General features: G+C 39.4%; 1 protein-coding gene across 2 annotated transcripts in view; it reads left to right on the top strand.

Annotated features, from left to right (window-relative positions):
* The window catches only part of LOC129724798 (putative fatty acyl-CoA reductase CG5065), a 33,221-nt gene that overhangs the window by 1,751 nt on the left and 11,715 nt on the right, over positions 1-19,755 (top strand). The window lies entirely within an intron of this gene.

Raw genomic sequence — 19,755 nt, 5'->3', positions numbered from 1 at the left:
AATCAAACTTCTAAGTGCTGAGGTTGAAAAAAATTAAAAGAAAGAAATTTGAACGATCAGCGAAAATCTAGAGTTTTGTGTTTATTTTCTTATTAATTTTGAAAATTAAATACAAAACATCTTAAAAATGGTTCCATTTCAGGCAGTGATTTACCGTAAGCTTTTTAATTGTAAATATTTGCATTTATTATACTAGTTGACACAGGTTTTGGCCTAGAGCTCAAGCTTGAAAAATATGAAAGGTTGTTGCTTTTGAACCATTCCTGTAAATTTTGGTGCAAAAATAGAAGTGCATCAACGGGCCGCGCAGTAATAGTTCGCCGGGTTCGTTGTTCCTACGTTAGCTTCAGGGAAACTTCATTTAAGTCTCTGAAGACGCTCTAGGGCAAACATGTGACGGCAACTGGTCGACAGAGACGAAAAATATGTGTCCTGAAAACAATGAAAGATTATAGCTTTCAAACCATTCCTGTGCATATTGGTGCTCTCAGCCGCCTCAGAATTGGTTTAAAATTAGTTTATTTGACACGGCACGATACATTTTCTGTCTTACTGAGCCAAGTACAATTCGTTTTAATTCTACGTTAGCAGGGAAAAGAGGGAGGCCTTTTTTTTATTCTCGCGGCCGACTACGAGCTAGTGGGGATTTAAGGTGATAGGAGGGGAGATACAATTTTGACTTAAAACTATTTTGGAACTTTGTTTTTCAACTGGTAGAGCAATTGTATTCTTGTTTGTTGTGGGTTCAAAATATTTGTGTAAGCATAGATGCGGGCTCTTCGTTTCCGTGTCTTCAGCATATCATATTTGTATCCTTAATCTGACAAATAGACAAAGAAAATTTTAAATTTTAATGTCAGCGTTTTTTCAGAAAGCAGTATAGCTGTGTCATGTACTGGAGATCACCGCTTCCCAGAATGTCTCTAACGGGTACGTTCGGTTGTTTTCCTCGGGCCCGAAGGGAATCTATAAGCTCGGACCTAACACCACAGTATTCGGTACACGACCAAACAACATGCTCGATGTCATGGTAGCCATCGCCACAGACGCAGTGATTACTGTCTACAAGCCCTATACGAAAGAGATGCGTGTTTACCGTGTAGTGATTGGACATAAGTCTGGACATCACGCGAATGAAGTCCCGACCTACATCCAACCCCTTGAACCATGCTTTCGTCGATACCTTAGGAAAAATGGAATGTAGCCACCGTCCCAGTTCATCTGAGTTCCATGATGATTGCCAACTGTTGAGTGTTCTCTGACGCAAAATGCTATAAAATTCATCATAAGCAATTGGTCTTCCATAAATATCGCCATCAATAGCACCCACCTTAGCTACCCGGAATCGAGCAATGAGAAGGGACCCACGCTAAGGTAACCCGGTAATTTTTATCTGTTAAAGCACTTAAAACCGCCGTATTTTCCCCAGGAAATACGGGGTGTGCTTCGCAGGCTTCATCGATCGCAGAGCCTCAATGGCACTGAGACTATCTGTGAAGATGAAGTAGTGGTCTATGGGTAGGGTTTCGATGATTCCAAGAGAGTACTGAATGGCAGCAAGTTCTGCGACGTACACGGAAGCAGGAGCATCGAGTTTGTAGGAGGCGGTAAAATTTTCGTGGAAAACACCGAAGCCAGTGGACTCATCTAGATTAGATCCGTCAGTGTAAAACCTTTTATCATAACTAACATGTTTAAACTTATTGGAAAAAATCTTAGGGATCTCTTGGGGTCGCAATTGATCCGGGATACCAGAAATGTCTTGTTTCATGGTGGTGTCGAAGAATATAGCATTATTAGAAGTATCTAAAAGTGCGACATTGGAGGAATCGTATGAAGAAGGATTAATATCTTGAGCCATATAGTCAAAATATAAAGTCATAAATCTGGATTGAGATTGAAGGTCGACCAACCTCTCGAAATTTTCAATTACTAATGGGTTCATAACTGTGCATCGAATGAGCAACCGGTACGAGAGATTACAAAAACGATGTTTCAACGGAAGAATACCCGCTAGCACTTCAAGACTCATCGTATGGGTCGACTGCAAGCAACCCAAGGCAATACGCAAACAACGATATTGTATTCTCTCTAATTTTATAATGTGCGTGTTCGCGGCGGAGCGAAAGCAGAAACAGCCGTACTCAAGAATTGACAATATCGTTGTTTGGTATAACCTTAGAAGGTCTCCTGGGTGGGCACCCCACCAGGTTCCGGTAATCGTACGAAGAAAATTAATCCTCTGTTGGCATTTTCGTGTCAGATACCTAATATGACAAGCCCAGGTGCATTTAGAGTCGAGCCAGACCCCGAGATATTTAGCGACTAAAACCTGAGAGATAGTTTTACCCGTTAGTAGGAGCTGCAGCTGAGCTGGGTTATGCTTTCTAGAAAAAACGACCAACTCAGTTTTCTCCGGAGAGAATTCGATACCCAGCTTAAGAGCCCATTCAGACAAATTGTCTAAGGTATCTTGCAATGGTCCTTGCAGATCGCTAGCCTCGCTACCAGTAATGGATACAACGCTATCGTTTGCAAGTTGCCTTAGCGTGCATGAATTTGCAAGACACTCATCGCTGTCATTGACGTAAAAATTATATAAGAGAGGGCCTAAACATGAACCCTGGGGAAGGCCCATGTAACTAATTGGGGAAGTTGTCGAATCGCCATGTGAGAAATACATATGCTTTTCTGACAACAAATTGAGCAAAAAGTTATTCAAATTTGGTGAAAGTCCCTGCGAATGAAGTTTCGCGCTTAAAACTTCTACAGAGACAGAGTCAAAAGCCCCCTTAATATCCAAGAACGCAGAAGCCATTTGCTCTTTTCGAGCAAAGGCGAGTTGAATTTCAGTAGAAAGCAACGCTAGGCAATCGTTCGTCCCTTTGCCCCGGCGAAAGCCAAATTGAGTATCTGAAAGAAAACCGTTTGTTTCGACCCATTTGTCTAACCGTAAGAGAATCATTTTCTCCATTAATTTCCGGAGGCAAGAGAGCATCGCAATCGGCCTATATGAATTGTGATCAGAGGCAGGTTTCCCGGGTTTCCGAATAGCAATGACTTTTACCTCCCTCCAGTCATGCGGAACAATATTTAGCTCAAGAAACTTGTTGGACAAATTCAACAAGCGTCTTTTTGCAGAGTCGGGTAGATTCTTCAACAGGTTGAATTTTATTCTATCTAACCCTGGAGCCTTATTGTTGCACGACAGGAGAGCCATTGAAAATTCCAACATCGAAAATGAAGGCTCTTCCGTAGTTACTAAAAGCGCGTCGCGAAAGGTTTTCTGTTCCGGTACAGAGTCCGGACAGACCTTTTTGGCAATATCGAGTATCCAGCGATCTGAATACTCCTAACTCTCATTCGAAACGTCACGTTCCGCATGCGCCTGGCGGTATCCCAAAGAGTGCTCATCGCTGTTTCCCTCGACAACGCGTTCACGAACCGCCGCCAGTACCCGCGTTTTTTCGCCTTTACTAAGCTCTTCATCTGCCTGCCCAGTGCCTCGTACTTTCGAAGTAGGTTGACAGTGCCGTACTCCCGGTAGTCCTTATACGCCGCGGACCTTCACGCGTACAGCTCAGAGCACTCTTTGTCCCACCATTTGTTGGGAGGGCGCTGTTTAATCGTTACCCCGGGTATCGGTTTCGTCTGAGCTTGAGTCGCGGCGTCGATTATCAAGCCAGCTAAGAACGCGTATTCTTCCTCCGGAGGAAGTTCCTCGTGAGTCTCGATAGATTCCGCTATAATAGACTCATAACGCTTCCAATCAATATTACGTGTAAGGTCGTAGGAAATATTGATTGGGTTCGGGGGAGTTGAACCATTAGCAATTGATATAACGATTGGAAGATGATCACTACCGTGGGGATCGTTGCTTACTTTCCACTGGCAATCTAACGCTGGGCGCAACTACGGGGGGGCTAGGGGGGGGCTGAAGCCCCCCCTAGAAAGTGTTTAGCCCCCCCTAGAATTTCCCAGAGAATGATTGTATTCAATATATCTACATTCCATATTACTTATCAGAGCATCAAAATCAACACAAATTGAGATGTCGTCATTCATTGGCTAAGAACTAGTTCTGCACCCAGAATCGATTCTCAACCCTTGCTCTCTTACTCACCTTACCAGTCAGACGAGAGCTGTAATAACTCGTGATGTATCAAGAAGTCGCCCTTTTACTTGGTTTTGGGCCCGTTCCCCAGACGTCTCATCACTCGCAAGTCTCTTTCGATCTGGTCGAGCCATCATGCACGCTGCGCCTTTTAATTTCTTGTGCCGGTAGGGTTGCTGAAGAGAAGTGATTTCACAGGGTTGTCGTCCGGCATTCTTACGATGTGACCGGCCCACCGCAACCTGTTGTCTTTCGCCAGGTGTGCAATGGGGTTCTCTCCAAGCAACGCTTGTAGCTCATGGTTCATGCGCTGTCGGCATTATCCGTCGTCCGCTTGTGCTCCACCGTAGATAGTCACCTTCTGTTCGCCGATAGGCACCTTCTGTTCGAAAACACCAAAAGGACTTCCGTAGAGGACTACCGGTTATATCAGGGTTTTGTAGTTTTTTGTATCGAAGTGGTCATGTCCGATCATCACCGTGATAGGTGCGTACGTTCTTAATGTCTGAGAAGAACGGGCCGTCGTTGAGAACGTGGTCAATTTGTTTTGCTGCACGTTGGTCGAGGAAAGAAAGGACTTTGAACTGCTAATCCGCGGGAAGCTGCGAAGTTGGTGCATAGCAGGCTGTGCGGGCCGATAACCGGCTTATATAAGTCTTTCCTTCCGTTCATGTCCCCAACGACGATCTTGATGTCTCTACGCGAGCAGCTATCGTGCCTTGCGGCCACAAATCCACCGTACCTTCTCTCCTTTCCGTCAAAGCTCCTGGAGCGCAACGATCCGGGATCCGGGTCGTTAAGCGATCTACTGTTACATGTACTGAGCTTCTAATCGTCGTCCTTAAGCAGGTATTAGACGACGCAAATATTTGCTATTTTTGGTACGATTTTTATTTGCACGAAATAAATTCTGTATTAAAAAATAGCAAATATTCGCGTCGTCCAATGCCTGCTTTATTTCGTCGGCTGGGTTTTGAATTCTTGATTCTCCGTAGTATGTTGATTTTAGTATGCTGCCTTACTGGGGCTGCGATGCCTTGTCTCGCGACGGAGCTGCCGCCATAGATGTAGCTGGCGAGACACCGCATTTCATAGTTCAACCGTCCGGTCCGGATCAGTCGCTGTTTGAGCCACCCCTAGCCTGTGGGGTAGACGCGCAGACAAGCTGCTCTCTAAGGAGAACAACTACCCCTTCCTGTCAGCATACGACCAAGTTCCCACCGGTTCACCGGTTTTTCCTTGGTTGCTCGTATCCCAGTCGGTACCACGTGGAGGTTGGAATAGGGCATTATGCCTTGAACCACACTGGGCTCTATTTTAATCTAACTAGTACGGGTGAACTGTTAAAAAACACTGCCCAGCCGTTTACCAAATCTGGCTCTCCTCAATAACGAATCAGTGTTGCTGAAAGAGCTTGGCGTTGACGGTGTGTTCAAGATATTCAGTACATCTTCGGAGATTCTATCCCTAAGTGATTTGTTTCTGCTTTTACGATACTATTTAAAGCGTTATTAAATAAGCATATACAAACTCTTTTTTCTCTTTTTTAAAATGACATACATGAAAACTAGCCCCCCCTAGAAATTTTCCTTAGTTGCGCCCATGGCCTTTTCCATTCATATTTGTTTGAATAGCAACAACTTCAATATTCGAGATCGAGGGGAGGTCGATTCTGAAAAAAGAATAGCACTTTTTGATCCCTAAAAGTACCCCTCCACCGTGTGAGTCTCGATCTCGACGAATGATGTTAAAATCGTGGAAATTAAGTTGGTCATTTGAATTGAGAAAAGTTTTACAGAGCGCGAACGCATCACAATTGTATGTGTTTATCAAATGTGAAAATAAATCAAATTTGGGGATGATACTTCTGCAGCTCCACTGTAACACAGTGACAAAATTCCTAACCTCTTTCGACGTATAAGTCATCGAAAGATACGATAGCTGAAATGAGGGGCCAAGTTGCTGTGAGTTGCTTCAAAAAGGTTTTCACTGTAGGGAGAAGGGTAAGAAGAATGTTTTGAAGGGGATCTGGTATGTTGAATGTTTTGAATATCCAGTCCACAAGATCAGAGAATTTTATGACAGGGTTCATAATATTTATATTTTATGTCTTCTGATCGAGAAATGGGTGCACGAGGGGTTTTTGGTGCCCCAGGAAGTGGTGGGTACTCCTGGTTTGATTTAAAATTAAAACCGGAGGGTACTTGCTTCGGTTTTTCTTCACCGCTTCCTTTTTGTGTTGTCTTATTGGTCATTTCGCTAGGGGTTATCTTACGACCTTTGCGAGAAAAATTAGGAGAGTTGAGCATTCTCCTCTTCCTAGATCCTTCTGGCAAGGCATAAGAACACCCTTCGACGGGATCGTCAGATGTACCCTCATCGGTTGGCAAAAAGGAAAAGATGTTTCCTGTCGAGGGTGGCTCAGCCCTCTTCAGCATTTCTGCAAAAGAGCGCTTTGATCGTTCCTCAAGAGAACGCTTAATTTTTTCCTCGCGCTGTTTGTACGCGGGACACGCCGAAAGGTCATGCCGAGTTCCCTCGCAGTAAAGACACTTTTCAGTATCCTCACTGCAAGCGGTCTCAGCATGATTGCCTCCGCACTTGCTGCAGCGTGCCTTGTTGCAGCAGTAGGTGGCTGTATGGCCTAACTGCTTGCAATTTTGGCAATGCATGACCCGCGGTACAAACAGATGTACAGGCAGACGAACCCTGTCCAAAGCTATGTAGCTCGGCAGTGCGGATCCGGCGAATGTCACCCGGAAGGAATCCGAAGGGAGGAATTTTTTCTTCCCTTCTTCGATGGATACTGAATGCAATTGCTTGACATCCAGTATCTTTACATTTTGAATCAGAGGGTTCTTGAAACAGCCAACCCCGTGACGCAAAATGTCATCGACCGTGAGGCTTCCTTCGGTAACCACACCGTCGATCTCCACGTCCTTGGCAGGGATGTACACGCGGTACTCCCTTGTAAAGAGCTCGTAGCTAGCAATTTCGTTTGCTTGCTTCAAGCTACTCACGACAACTCGCAGTTTGTTCGGCCCTACCTTCGTAATCTCGGTTACGGCCGGAAACTGTTTTGCCAGGTCTTTGCCTATTTGAATTATATTCAAAGGTTTTTTATGGGCCGGAAGTAAACAACGTAGGGACCGCTAGCGGCATCTGGGTAAGCTTTTACCCGTATTTCCGGTACCCTTGGTACAGGGCTAGGTAGCGGGGATGGTACAGGGGGAGGTAAGGGATATTTCAATTTCTTTCCCATTTGTTTCCACATCCAGGAAAAGTTGCACCTGCATGTCGTCCATTTTGCGGGAGCGTTACGCTCTACCGCACACAAACGATAAATATTCGAATGTGTGGGGAAGGGATCAAATAGTTGGTATTAAATTTTAAAAACAATATTTCAAACTACAATGGATCAAATAAAAAAAAAAAGACAGTAATACTAATAATAATAACAATAGTAATAATACTAATACTAATAATAATAATAATTATTATAATAATAATAACAACAATAATAATAATAATAATATTGATAGTAATAATATTAATAATGATAATAATTCTAAAGTGGATACTTCACCGAACGTCTTAGTCACGACCTCTCGGCTGCTAGTAGGATCAATCTGGAAGTGTGTCTCCGCAGAACAAACAATGACGATCCAGCTTCGTGTTGTAACACAGTGGCCGTGGTCTTGTAGATGCCACTTGTTGTTGATTTCCACTCGCTCGATCGTATGGTGGTCCGTGTTGCTAGCGGGGTAACAGCGGTGCGGGGGAATTATTCTTGCTGATATATCAGCTGCGTATCGGATCACTGGCGGGGTAGCCTGCCCCTACCAGTGTGCAGAAGATGTTTCTGCCGATATACTGCAGCCTATTGTTATCGCTCTGCACAAGAACTAACCGACAAAAAAAACACCCGTACTCGTGTATTGTTATTTTGCGAATTAAGCAGAGCTGAACAATTTGCGTCCAATCGAGACGAAAGCAAAACAACGAATGAGCCGCCTCAGAATTGCGTATAGTCAGTGACGAGTCCGGCGAGTAATTACTGCTATCCTTGCTAGGGGCACCTAAATGCAAAGAATGTTTGAAAAGCTATAATCTTCCATGTTAAGATTCAGGACAATTTTTTTAGCTTCTGTCGTACAGTGTTATTTTTGTAATACGTTTTTTTAAATCGTTTCATATGAAAAATCTTTGGAACTTACCCTAAAAAAATTGTTTCACATTCCTCCAACCTAAAATTGTTCACTAAAACTTTTATTATAACATCAAGTTTTCGTGAAAAATATAAAACAGAAATTAATTTTTTTTATTTAAAAATGTATGGTTTATTTTAATTTTTCTCCGTTTATTTATTTTTTGTTTGGCAAAGCATTACAAATTCCCTGCATATCTTCCTTAAACAGTTTTTAGAAATATAAGCTCAAGTTTTGAAAATTCCTCTACTTGTGAAGAATACTCAGTTCGCTCAGCCAAATAAGTATGCAAATTTTTGTTTTCGTTAAAAATGGTCGATATTGAACGATATAGACCGGCCTAAAAATAAAGAACACACCATTAGTTTGTTAAAAAATGAATATTTTTATTTATATCAACTTTTTCTCTTACATGTGGTTTTTCAACATGGTTTATCAACAGTTCATGTAAGATTCTCAATGATTTTTTTCATTTATGAGCAAGTTCTCGAACTTTTTCTCTAACGTTCTTCGTAAGGTTCTGGCTAGACTGATAAGGAACGCCTTACCCAATCTCGTTTGAATTTTTCCATGGTATCCGCTGGCTGAACATAGACATAAACCGAACCCGAATTGAAATGTACGTTCAAATGACAACGTTAGAAAAGTGTGCTCTTTTTCTGGCATAGTCTCTAGCTAACTAAGTTTTTACACTTTTGTCGAGTGATACTGAATGCAATTGCTTGCAGTTCAGTATCTCCACTGGTTGAAAACTGGAATCCTTAAAACGGCCGGTTCCAGTTTTCAGCAGTTTCTCGACAATCATACTCGTTTCGGCCACCACACCCTCGATCTGCACTGAGCGAGCTGGAATGAACACGTTATATTCCGGCGTGAATAGCTCACAAACAGCAATCTCGTTTGCGTGTTTCCTGTCTCTGTAACGGTTGAAAATTGTGCCAGGTCCTCACAAATTTGCATCGTGTTCAATGCCATTAATTTGAGCCTAAAATATAGTACACACGGGCCCAAATATCCTTGCAGATACAACTTTATTCGATGGATCAGGTCTTAAGGGGCTTCTTTCCTGACTCGTCGTACCCTGTACCCACCCAGATACAATGTGAAAGAATGATTGTCGTTAGTCAAGATATTCAGTTTTCAACTTGGGCAACAATGAAATTCATTAAAAATACATCTACATAAAAACCGTTGCACGTATGCGGGTGGTACTGTACGTTTATCATGAAAAGGCGCCCTCGCTATACCAGTAGGGGAGGATTGTACAAAACGCACCAGTTAAGCATTTGCGCGAATTACCGCGCTTCAAATCATTCCAAAGCGACATTGAACGAGTAGGAAGATTGTAGGATCTATTTATTGCATGTTCATGACGAAGTTCAATTTAAAATACTCGATTTCATTGTCTTTTTTTGGTAAAAATTACCACTGCCACCAAACAAGCCCGTGACCAAAACGCACCACAACGAAGGTCAGTATGCTCCAAAGCAGTAGGCTAATATGCCACTAGCAGATATCAGCACGCGAAGCCAGAAGCACTTGAAGTCTCGAAAGTAAAATCATAAATAATGGAACATGCTCTCAGTTGTCAAGCAATCTCCTGCAAGCTCTTCATTGTGCATTTTGCCCCAATTTCAGTTTTGTTTGTTTTTAGGTAAAAGTTATAGTATTATAAACTCCAAAAGTGTAAAGGCTAGGGGAGCCATAGTTTTTTGTATTATTTACTAGTCAGTTAATCATAAAAGCTTAAATAAAATTCATGAATAGTTACGTAAGTATTTTGGGGAATTAATAGCGTGGGCCATCTTACCCAACTGGTGCGTCTTGTACGGTTCTCCCCTACCGGGGAGAACAAAGGATTCTCTCGACGAAAAAGCGGCGAGAGCTCATACAGTCCTTTTGAAGAATGAATGCAGTATAAGCGTAATGAAATTTCGAGTGTAAAATGCGTTGCGTAGATGTCGATACTTAAAATTAAGGAATTTTGTCTTGTTTTTGGTTCTTCAGTTGAACAGATGTGCTTACACGCTTAGAGTAGTGAGGGGCAAAAGTACGCACTTAAATGTTTTTAAAACAGAACTATTGCAAACAATTATTATAAAATTCGGTTTTGTTTCCAAGCGGTACATGAACCTTTTGTCTTTAAAATGTATTACCAGAGTTTCTCGAATTTTGTTTGTAGCATGTGAATTTCACTTTTTAGAAAAGATACTCAAATGCGAACTTTTACCCAGCATACGGGGCAAATGTTCGCACTGTATGAACAGTGTATTTATTACACTATCCGCAATAAACTTTATACTTTTTATGCTAGTTTTGCACTGATTCTTTTTGGCTGCGTGAGAGCGGTGCTGCGAAACAATTTTCTTATTTCCGGAAACCAGGTTTTCTGGGGATATGTTCTGAATCATAGAAACTTTATGAATATTTGAACAGAATCTTACAATTATTGGTTCAAAGGTCATAAAATTACTTCCATAGGCCGGGTTTTGGGTGTTCTGGTGATATGCCCTGAAAATGGACCATCCGGAATAGATTCCACTGGGGCTTCTAGAGACCCGAATACGACACCAGATGCCATACTAGATTCCAAAATAGCGACTTCCGGTTTCCGCAAAACAACCATAAATGATTGAATACCACCCGATATGGGTATTTCTGGAATCGAATTGATGCTCTGAGGTCAAAAATCAATTTCAGACGCTATTTTTAAATTAAAGATGGTGATTTCCGGTTTGCGGTAAACAGTAAAAATTGACCAAATACCACCCCATATGAGTTATTTCGGATTCGGAATGATGTCAAGAGACCCGAAAACGACCCGAAAACGATTCCAGACGCCATCTTGAATTCCAAGATGGTGACTTCCGGTTTCCGGAACACAACCCAAAATGGCCGAATACCGATGTGTGTATTTTACAGATTGGGATGATGCGCAGACACCAGAAATACACTTTAAATGCGATTTAAAGTTCAAGATGGTAACTTCCGGTTTCTGAAAAACATCTCAAATTGACCAAATACCATCTCATATGAACACTTTTGGATTCGGAATGATGCCAAGAGACCTGAACACGACACCAGACGAACCTAAAGTCACCATCTAGAATTTTAAAATGGCGTCTAAAGTCGATTTCCAGTCTCGGGGTAGGGCTATTAATTAAATCATAAAACCATAGTATTCCTTAGTTTCGGAGCATATTCGCATATCACTGATTATTCTTGTACACTGATTATTCCTGTACAAAAACATTGGTATTAAACGCATTTTTTCATTACGGTTAATGACACTTAGTGCGTACTTTTGCCCCACGCCCTATGCGTACTTTTGCCCCACAATGAGTTTACCAGCTGGTTTGAGTTTTATGACAAACTTCAAAATATTTTCGGCAAACAAATTCACACTACAAACCACAATTATACAAGAGATTTTTGGGTTCTGTTGATTTCGATTTTCTTTAGTTTTCCAATAGATCAATCATAATTCCCAAAACTAAGAAAATTAGATCAAAACAGCTCAAAACACAATTTTCTTCATAGCTTTGCACCATTTAAACGGAATCTTATGTGCTTACATGTGTGATTACCTGACGTTATAATACTTAATACAGTTTATTTCGCTCGTATATTTCGAAAAGGTCATTGCGTACTTTTACCCCGTGCGTACTTTTGCCCCTCACTACTCTACTGTTCTACTATATACCGATACTCGTTCCTCTTGCCAAATATCACCAATTATAATTTCCTGGAGAAGTTTCGTCGTGCGTCCTTCTGGCCAGTTCTATTGATAAGAGGGACTAATTTTTTGTTAAGAGGAAGTCACGCAAAGGTATTTGCAGATTTCAGTGTAAAGGAAGTGTAACTGGTGGAGTGCCTGAGAAAAAACCCATGCTTGAGTCCTTTTTGACATCGGATGGCCTGGTTCTACTGAGATTCGAACCCACGACCATCCGCTTGACAAAGCGGACTCTGTAACCTTGCGGCTACGCAGCTCCCCTGACGTGGTTGGATAGATTCTGCCACAATATGATTTAAACGTTGGTTTTGGAAAGGCGTAGAAATTGATTCCTCGATTAGAATGATTCCTCGAGTTTGAAACCATGTGAAACTGATATTTTCTGCAACTTTTGGAACTCGTCGCAAGTTAGAACAAAAATTGTTTCTAAGTTTTTTTGGAAGAACGAGTATTTTTGAAACTCGTAATTTTTAATTCGAATTATGAGATTTTTATGTAATTTTAATGCACTGTATAAACACACTGGGTTGGCAATGACATGTATGGGAAAAATTGACCCTCAAATTTCGTTTAGCTGTCGGGCTCAAAAGTTTCGTCTTCTCGAAAAAAGTTCCCATACAAAATTTCATCTCAATAGGACTTCGGGAACACTCGGAAAGTCAATTTCCAGTTGATGTCACCGTAGTGAACACATCCTTAAGGATAGTCGTTTTAGGTATTTTTCGCGAAAACAATACATTTACTTTATTTTTTGTAGTTGGTAATTAAATTCTATTTTTGAAAGTTTCAAGATCCTTGTGAAACAACACGAAAAGCATACTTACTAGGGTGGGGGAAAGAGATCGATTTTCCAGAACCAAGTTTTTTGGCAGAGGTTAGATCTGACTGACGCCGGTATACTGGCAGTGTTGGCAGAAAAAATGATTTGTAACATAAATTTCGACATACTCAACTTTGAACAGCTCTAGTATTTTTTTTTTGGAACACCCTATAGCTCTTTAGTGTCTTCGGCCAAGTTGTTAGGCATCAAAAAACCTACCATTTGAAGTTATGAAACCAAGGGTTTGAGCCATTTTGAGCTCTTTAGAATGGAAAATGCATAAAAGTTGGTTTTTCCATAGAAATCTTCATATAAATTTGAAATGCAATGCGCCAAGCGGAGACAAAACCAATCGACTTCCGATAAATTTATGATTTTTTGGGGCCCCAAATAGAACAAAAATAAAATTGGTTCTGGCTTTCTGCTCTCAAGTTTCGTTTTTTCCATATAACGATTCTCCACCCTAATACTTACATACATTAGGGTGATAATGACTGTAAGGAAAAAATTCAACATGAAATTTTAAAAACCGACGTTGTTCGTTATGTTTATTGGCCCAAAAAATTTCCTGCGAAAAATTTCAGGTCAAACGAACATGGTTTAAGGGTGCCTCAAAGCGCTCAAAGTTGTAATTTTTTTACCCTCGAAAATACACCATGAAATTGGAAAAATTGATTTATTTTGATGCCAAATGACTGATTTTTACACAAAACATCGAGATCAGGTGTTATCAGGAAAAAAATTTTAGATCGAAAATCGATTTCTAGGACGTTTTTGGGCAACTGGTATGGGATATTTTAGAATTGACTTTTAAAATGACTCACAGCTTGCTCCATACCACATGTAAATTATTCTGATGTTTATTGGGCATCCTAAACTTGATTTCCTTTAGAGTGGTTCCTTTAATTTACACTAGGGTGGTCCTGGAAACATTTGAAATGTAATTTATAGAGGTTGAGTAGGAAAAATGCTCATATTTATTTGCCTAGTTCACAACTTACACTTGATTATATATTGGATGACAAAATGAGCCGCTCCAAATTGTAGTTCCTTCTGCCATTTTGATGGGGTGCATTTTTTAGCATTTGTAAGATACTTTTTGTCTGTTTGTTTTACTCCAGCAGGGTGTATTTTGCCCCCATTAGTGACTTTCCAAATTATTACACTTACCTAAAAAAACACTCAAACACTCGAAAGTTCACAGTATGAGTCATAAAATGCCATTCGCTGCGCTGATTAGATGTATTTAAGTAACGGGAGAATTAACATAACAAAAAAAAAAGAAACTCGAAGAAGCATGAAAGTGTTTTTCTGGACTACTTTGTGATTATGGCGAAACAAGCGATGATAAAGAAACTCAAAAAAGGAAACAAAGTTTTCACTCAATAATTTCAATCGTAATTCACGGTTCAACATTATATTTGTTGTCATTCAAAAATGCTGATGAAAGCAAAATCGCATAATATTGGCGTCACATACAAAATCAGTGCAACAGCAAAGGCGCATCCAAGGCCTGATTTCTACAGAACTATGCTATCGCTGTCAAATCTAATATATTTAGAACGTACCCAGCATCTCAATGGTTCATGGTTCCCCTGGCATATATAAAAAAAAAACACCAAAAATTCCATGTAACTTTAAACGGTTGCAGGAAGAATTCTTCACACCCTCGGGAAAAATAACTCTAAAATAAGTAAGATTCGACGCATTTTCGTAAAAAGTGGAACAACTCATAAACTGAGTAACTCCGTAAATACGCATAATTGAGAAACAAAGCGTTTCACAAAATGAGTGATTGTTACTCACTTTTTGGGTACAGTATTACTCAGTTTTGAGTTAAGTAATTACTCATTTTTTTTTGTTCTGAATTGCTATTTAGTTCAATTTACTAATTTATATAAAGTTTCGAAGATAAAATTAAACATACCTGGGTTTGTTGTTTGTACTAGCTAGAAAGCCCTAGAATATTTTGCAAACGGGAGGTATTTTTAATCCAGAAACTTATGAAACACACCAAAATCAAATTCAATCGATGGAGATTAAAAGCAACGATTTTAATGTCAAATTCGTTCTCAATTCACACAAAATAATCATCACAATTAAAAATAAATAGTATTTTTAAACTTAAATTTCGTTTATTCTGTATGTAATTCACCACAAAAATCTCATTGTAGGTTTTCATAGAATACTCGTTTTTGGTTAGGTATTCTACCAAAGGTATTCTACGTAGAAAACTCGTCGAAAACTACATGAGGTTTTCTACATGACATCCCTGATTATCTCTCAGCTTTAACAAGAATAAACCCTGTTTTCGTTAACTGGTGCATTTTTTACCCCAGGGACCCCTGTAAAGTTTCATCAGAATTAGAAAATGTTTGTTTCAGACTTTAGTATGTTCAGGATGATTTCGCTAGGAATGGTTCAATTAGAAATAAGATCCGAAAAATTAGTTCATGTTGTCCAACTGAAAAACGTTCTGGATATCATGCTTTTTTAGGTATCGTGTCCACCGTGAAGGCATTTATCGAAAAATATGGTTTCGAGAAAATAAAGGTTGATTGTCATAATTTCTAGATTCTAGTCCAATTTAAATATTTTTTTATGAAAGAATGTTGGAGGTGTGTACTATCCATAGGATCAAACAAATTGTTTCGATTTTTTTTTGAATTTGCATTTATATATGACCCCCAACCTACCATGTACAGTGCAAACGTTACCAACACGCTTCAAGCAAGAAACGCAAGAAGCACTAAAGGCGTCATTGTGGCAATTATTTCCTAGCTAACAGCCATTGGCGTAACTAAGAGAGCTAAGAATTTAGCGAACCAGAATATAGCAGGCCAAGGTTAATTAATAACACCACTTTAACATTTAAGCGTTTGTAGATCAAAGTTTTAGCCATAGGTAGTGATAATTCGGACAAAAGAGAGTCTGGGTTTTGATTTTTTTGCATTTATTTTTCTGGTCAAAGATTCTGACGTCAAATCAACAATGTTAAACGTCGACTCATCGGTTTGTAGAACTTTGTTGAATGATGATTTCTGATTCGTTAAAACTAGCATGCTGTTTGGTGCATTGCAAATTGCCAATTTGCAAAGCCGCAATAGAATAGCACTTTTAAGAAAAAGAAATAGAGCGGATAATTATTCGTAAGAATGATTTCCGTTAAACCATGATGGATTTTAGTTACACACTAGCCACTAGTACGCGATTATCCAGTTAACCACCTGAAGCCATCAAACCAAGAGAATTGAACTAACGACTCTCGGCAAGGTCAGAATGGCTACTGACTTCACAGAATAACTATCCATCAAGTTTTATCAAACCCGTTCCACTTTTCAACATCATACATCACTGACGCCAAGGGTCTTGACCAATCCACTGGCCATCTAAACTAGCGTCTTTGAACGCAAACAAGAGGGCCAGCCGTAGAACTAGCCCTGGTATCGGCATATGGCGAAGGGTACATTACTTTAGCAGTGAATTTTCTTACGAATAGACGCAAATCCGGCCGGTCCACACTTGGCTGTGAATTACAGTGCTGTGCGCGCACGATCTGCTCCGTGTACTCAATATTGACGGCGAAATTTGTGTCAATTGCATAAGTTGCCACTTTTTAATCATCATAATTGCTGTCGGTCATACCGACCAAGAGGTACAGAGAGGGAGGGAGATAGAGAGGAAGAGACAAGCGCTTCTACTAACGGGGGGTTGAACAAGAACACATCAACAAGTGATCGTAACTCGCGGATGATATGCAGTGCAACTAAACAAAAGAACGCTGCTACACGTGATGTTGGAGTCGTGATGATACTGAATTTTTTAAAAGATGAATGGGACAATGCTAATGGTAATTACTTAGAAATATATAGTTAGGCATGTGTGTTTAGATGTATGAAAAAGACGAGATTGCAAGCTTTATGATTTGCTGAGATGTAATAAGACATCACTAGTAGATCGCCATTTTTCTCGCAAAATTTCAACGAAGATCTAATTTCTCGTCTAACAGCTTCGATAAAATTTCACTGAAACTAACAAAGCGGTTAGAAGGTAAAAGTCATCATTTTGCAAGCCGTAAACATTATGTAATTCAATATGTTTCTTTTTATAGGCTAGAGCATTATTTGCAAGCCTGGATGCAAGTATTTAACGCATAGGTATGGAATGAAGTACACTAAGGTCGCTTTTTACGCGTTTTTTTACGCGGATTCCGGAATTTACGCGGTTTTTTTTTACGCGGCACGTATCCCCCGCGTAAAAAGCGACTTTAGTGTATTTTATAGTGTGGTAAATCTGAAATTAGATTTCAGCATTAATAAAATATAGTAATATTTGCTTGCAATAGGGTAAGCTTACAATTCAATCAAAGAGTGTTGACGTAAAAATTTGAAAGAAAAAAATTAATTATTATTTACTCAAAGTTATGACCAATAAATTGTATGTGGGTATTTGCTACTGATCAAGGGCCAGTTCTTGTGCAATCGTTCCGATTATGTATGTAAAGATGTATGTAGTATATAAAACTATGGTCTCAGAGACAAGTTTATCTTTTAATAATTTTTGATATCTCTATGTCGCTATTTTTTCCTTGAAAAATAAAAATAAAAAAAAAATACCTTAGACTGAAAATGCTATTTAAAAAAGCAATGAGACCCTCCTTAAAAGCAATATTAAAAAAATAATTTTTTGTCGAGGTAATAATAAAGTTTGGATAAAATTTGCTTAAAAATGTGTGGCATATGAAGAAGCGTTTGTTGCGCTATATTACCTAGCGCTGAATAAGAATTGTTAAGATTCCAACGAAGATTATCCTTAACCTTTCTTTCTTTCTCATAAGCTTATGCATATCAAGGTGGTCATATGGTAATAAAAATCCTTCTTTATATAACCGCTTTCTAAGTGGTTTCCAGAGGATCATTGTCCTGTTAACAACTCTCGCTATCACACGGCACTATGATATCCGCTTCGAACAGGTAGAGAGCAGTAAGTTCTGACTGAATTCGTCATATTCTAAAGTTCCAGAAATATTCAGAAGAGCAGGTTCATGCAAATTAGATTCGACTCATGATGTTTCGGGATGTGCCACGCGAGTTCACGACGATTGATCTTTACTGAATTTTTGTTCCATTTTAGATTCTTTCGGATTAATTTTGTTTAGTTTTGTTTGCACCAATTTTGCTTTAAGCAGTCACAGGTTGTAAAATTTTTAGAGTTGTGGTACCTTATAGCCTTTACGTGAAGAAAATTATTTAACAAATGTTTTGCTAATGTAATACAAACAAATTCGCATTGAATTTAAGATAATACTATTTTTTGGAGGCGATGCACGTGCTGAGAATAATGGTATACACTTTCATTATTGTAAAAAATAAATGTACGATAACAACCGGTTCAACGCAAAATATTTCAAACAGTCTAAAACGAAAATGATAAATCAGTCCAGTGCCAACATCATATAGTTTAAATAAAATGGGCAGACGATTTCCGAAAATAGCATTGTATTTCTTGAAATGTCGTCAGTGGGCATTTGAATAAGTTTTGCACTAATCCACTCTGTCGCAGAACCATCTTCATCATTGATATGAAAATTAGCTTGTGGCTTTTTTCAGAGTCTGTCGCAGGTGGCAATTCTCGATTTTCTTTTGTTGTTGCTAAACTTTCGAACTGTTTCTTTTAGATTATAAGCAGATTTTTTAGGTTGTTCGAGCAGGTGCAGACATTTTTCAAAAACATCTGGTATCTCTGCTTTTTATATAGAATTTTAATTTCATTTTCTTGACTAGCTTGAAAATCAATTCTTTAAATCAGTCAAGTTTTCCTTTCATTTTTGTTCAGTTGAATCAGTAAAACATGCCGACCATTGTTTCAACATAGATGTTTACTAGTTTATTGCATTATCATTGCATTCTCTTCGCGTGACTAGTTCGCCCACCACCAATCGGAAGTTATTTTTTGAACTTCGGCATTGTCTCTCGCTCGAGTAATAAAGCTTCATCCCACAGTTGGAAACAGTCGCCAGCCTGTCCGGTTGTGCTGCGCGCTGTGATTTATTTTTTCGATTGAAACCAGCCGAAACCAGCGTTCAACTTTGAATCACCCGTTTGACTTTACACCCGAACTTGACGACCGGTTTGACGGTCAATGTCAAACGGCAGGGCTGCAGTCGGTGTGAGAGTCGCTGCAAGGTCGGTTCCGAAGCTTGTCGTTTTTTTTACGAGACACCTATCCCTCTCTCTATAAGAGGAAGGCGCGGAATAAACAAAATTGGATCAGATTGATTGCCAGCGACTCACGCAATCTAAACTACCAACCGACGACGACATGGTGTCATGGGGTTACAGACTTATGAGTGAGTTCGTTTACTACCGCATATTTACTGCTATACAGCTAGAGAACAATTTCGATTTTTTGTAGGAAATTGAATAACTATTATAAAATTAATCCCTGTAAGTTATTACTGCAAACATCATAGATTATGAAGAGATGGCATTTTTACAATGACAATATATAATTGTTTTATTTTCGTTTCTGACCTTCAGAGGGGTTCTCCACATTTTTATTACTACTCGATAATAAAGTACTTACTTATCATTTCTAATATTTAAATCACTGTATATTATAGCTCATGAAACTATTTAGAAATATTAGTCATAAAACTAATTAGGTATACTGCAAATACATCTCTTAACTTCTATGCATCAAAACGAGTAAAATAATTTCAGAGCGGTTAAAATAATAATACAAAAAAAAAATTCCCGAAATAATAAAGATCGAACTTAAATTTAGCACTTCAACTTCAGTTGCTGCTTTCGCCACAAGGACTGGATTTCCTTAGAGTTCACTATTAAGTAAAACACGCACAAGGTGAAAACCCAAC

This window comes from Wyeomyia smithii, chromosome 2 (genome assembly GCF_029784165.1).
Source record: "Wyeomyia smithii strain HCP4-BCI-WySm-NY-G18 chromosome 2, ASM2978416v1, whole genome shotgun sequence".
NCBI classification, from domain to species: Eukaryota; Metazoa; Arthropoda; class Insecta; order Diptera; family Culicidae; genus Wyeomyia; species Wyeomyia smithii.
This window is presented reverse-complemented; position numbering and strand designations above follow the sequence as displayed.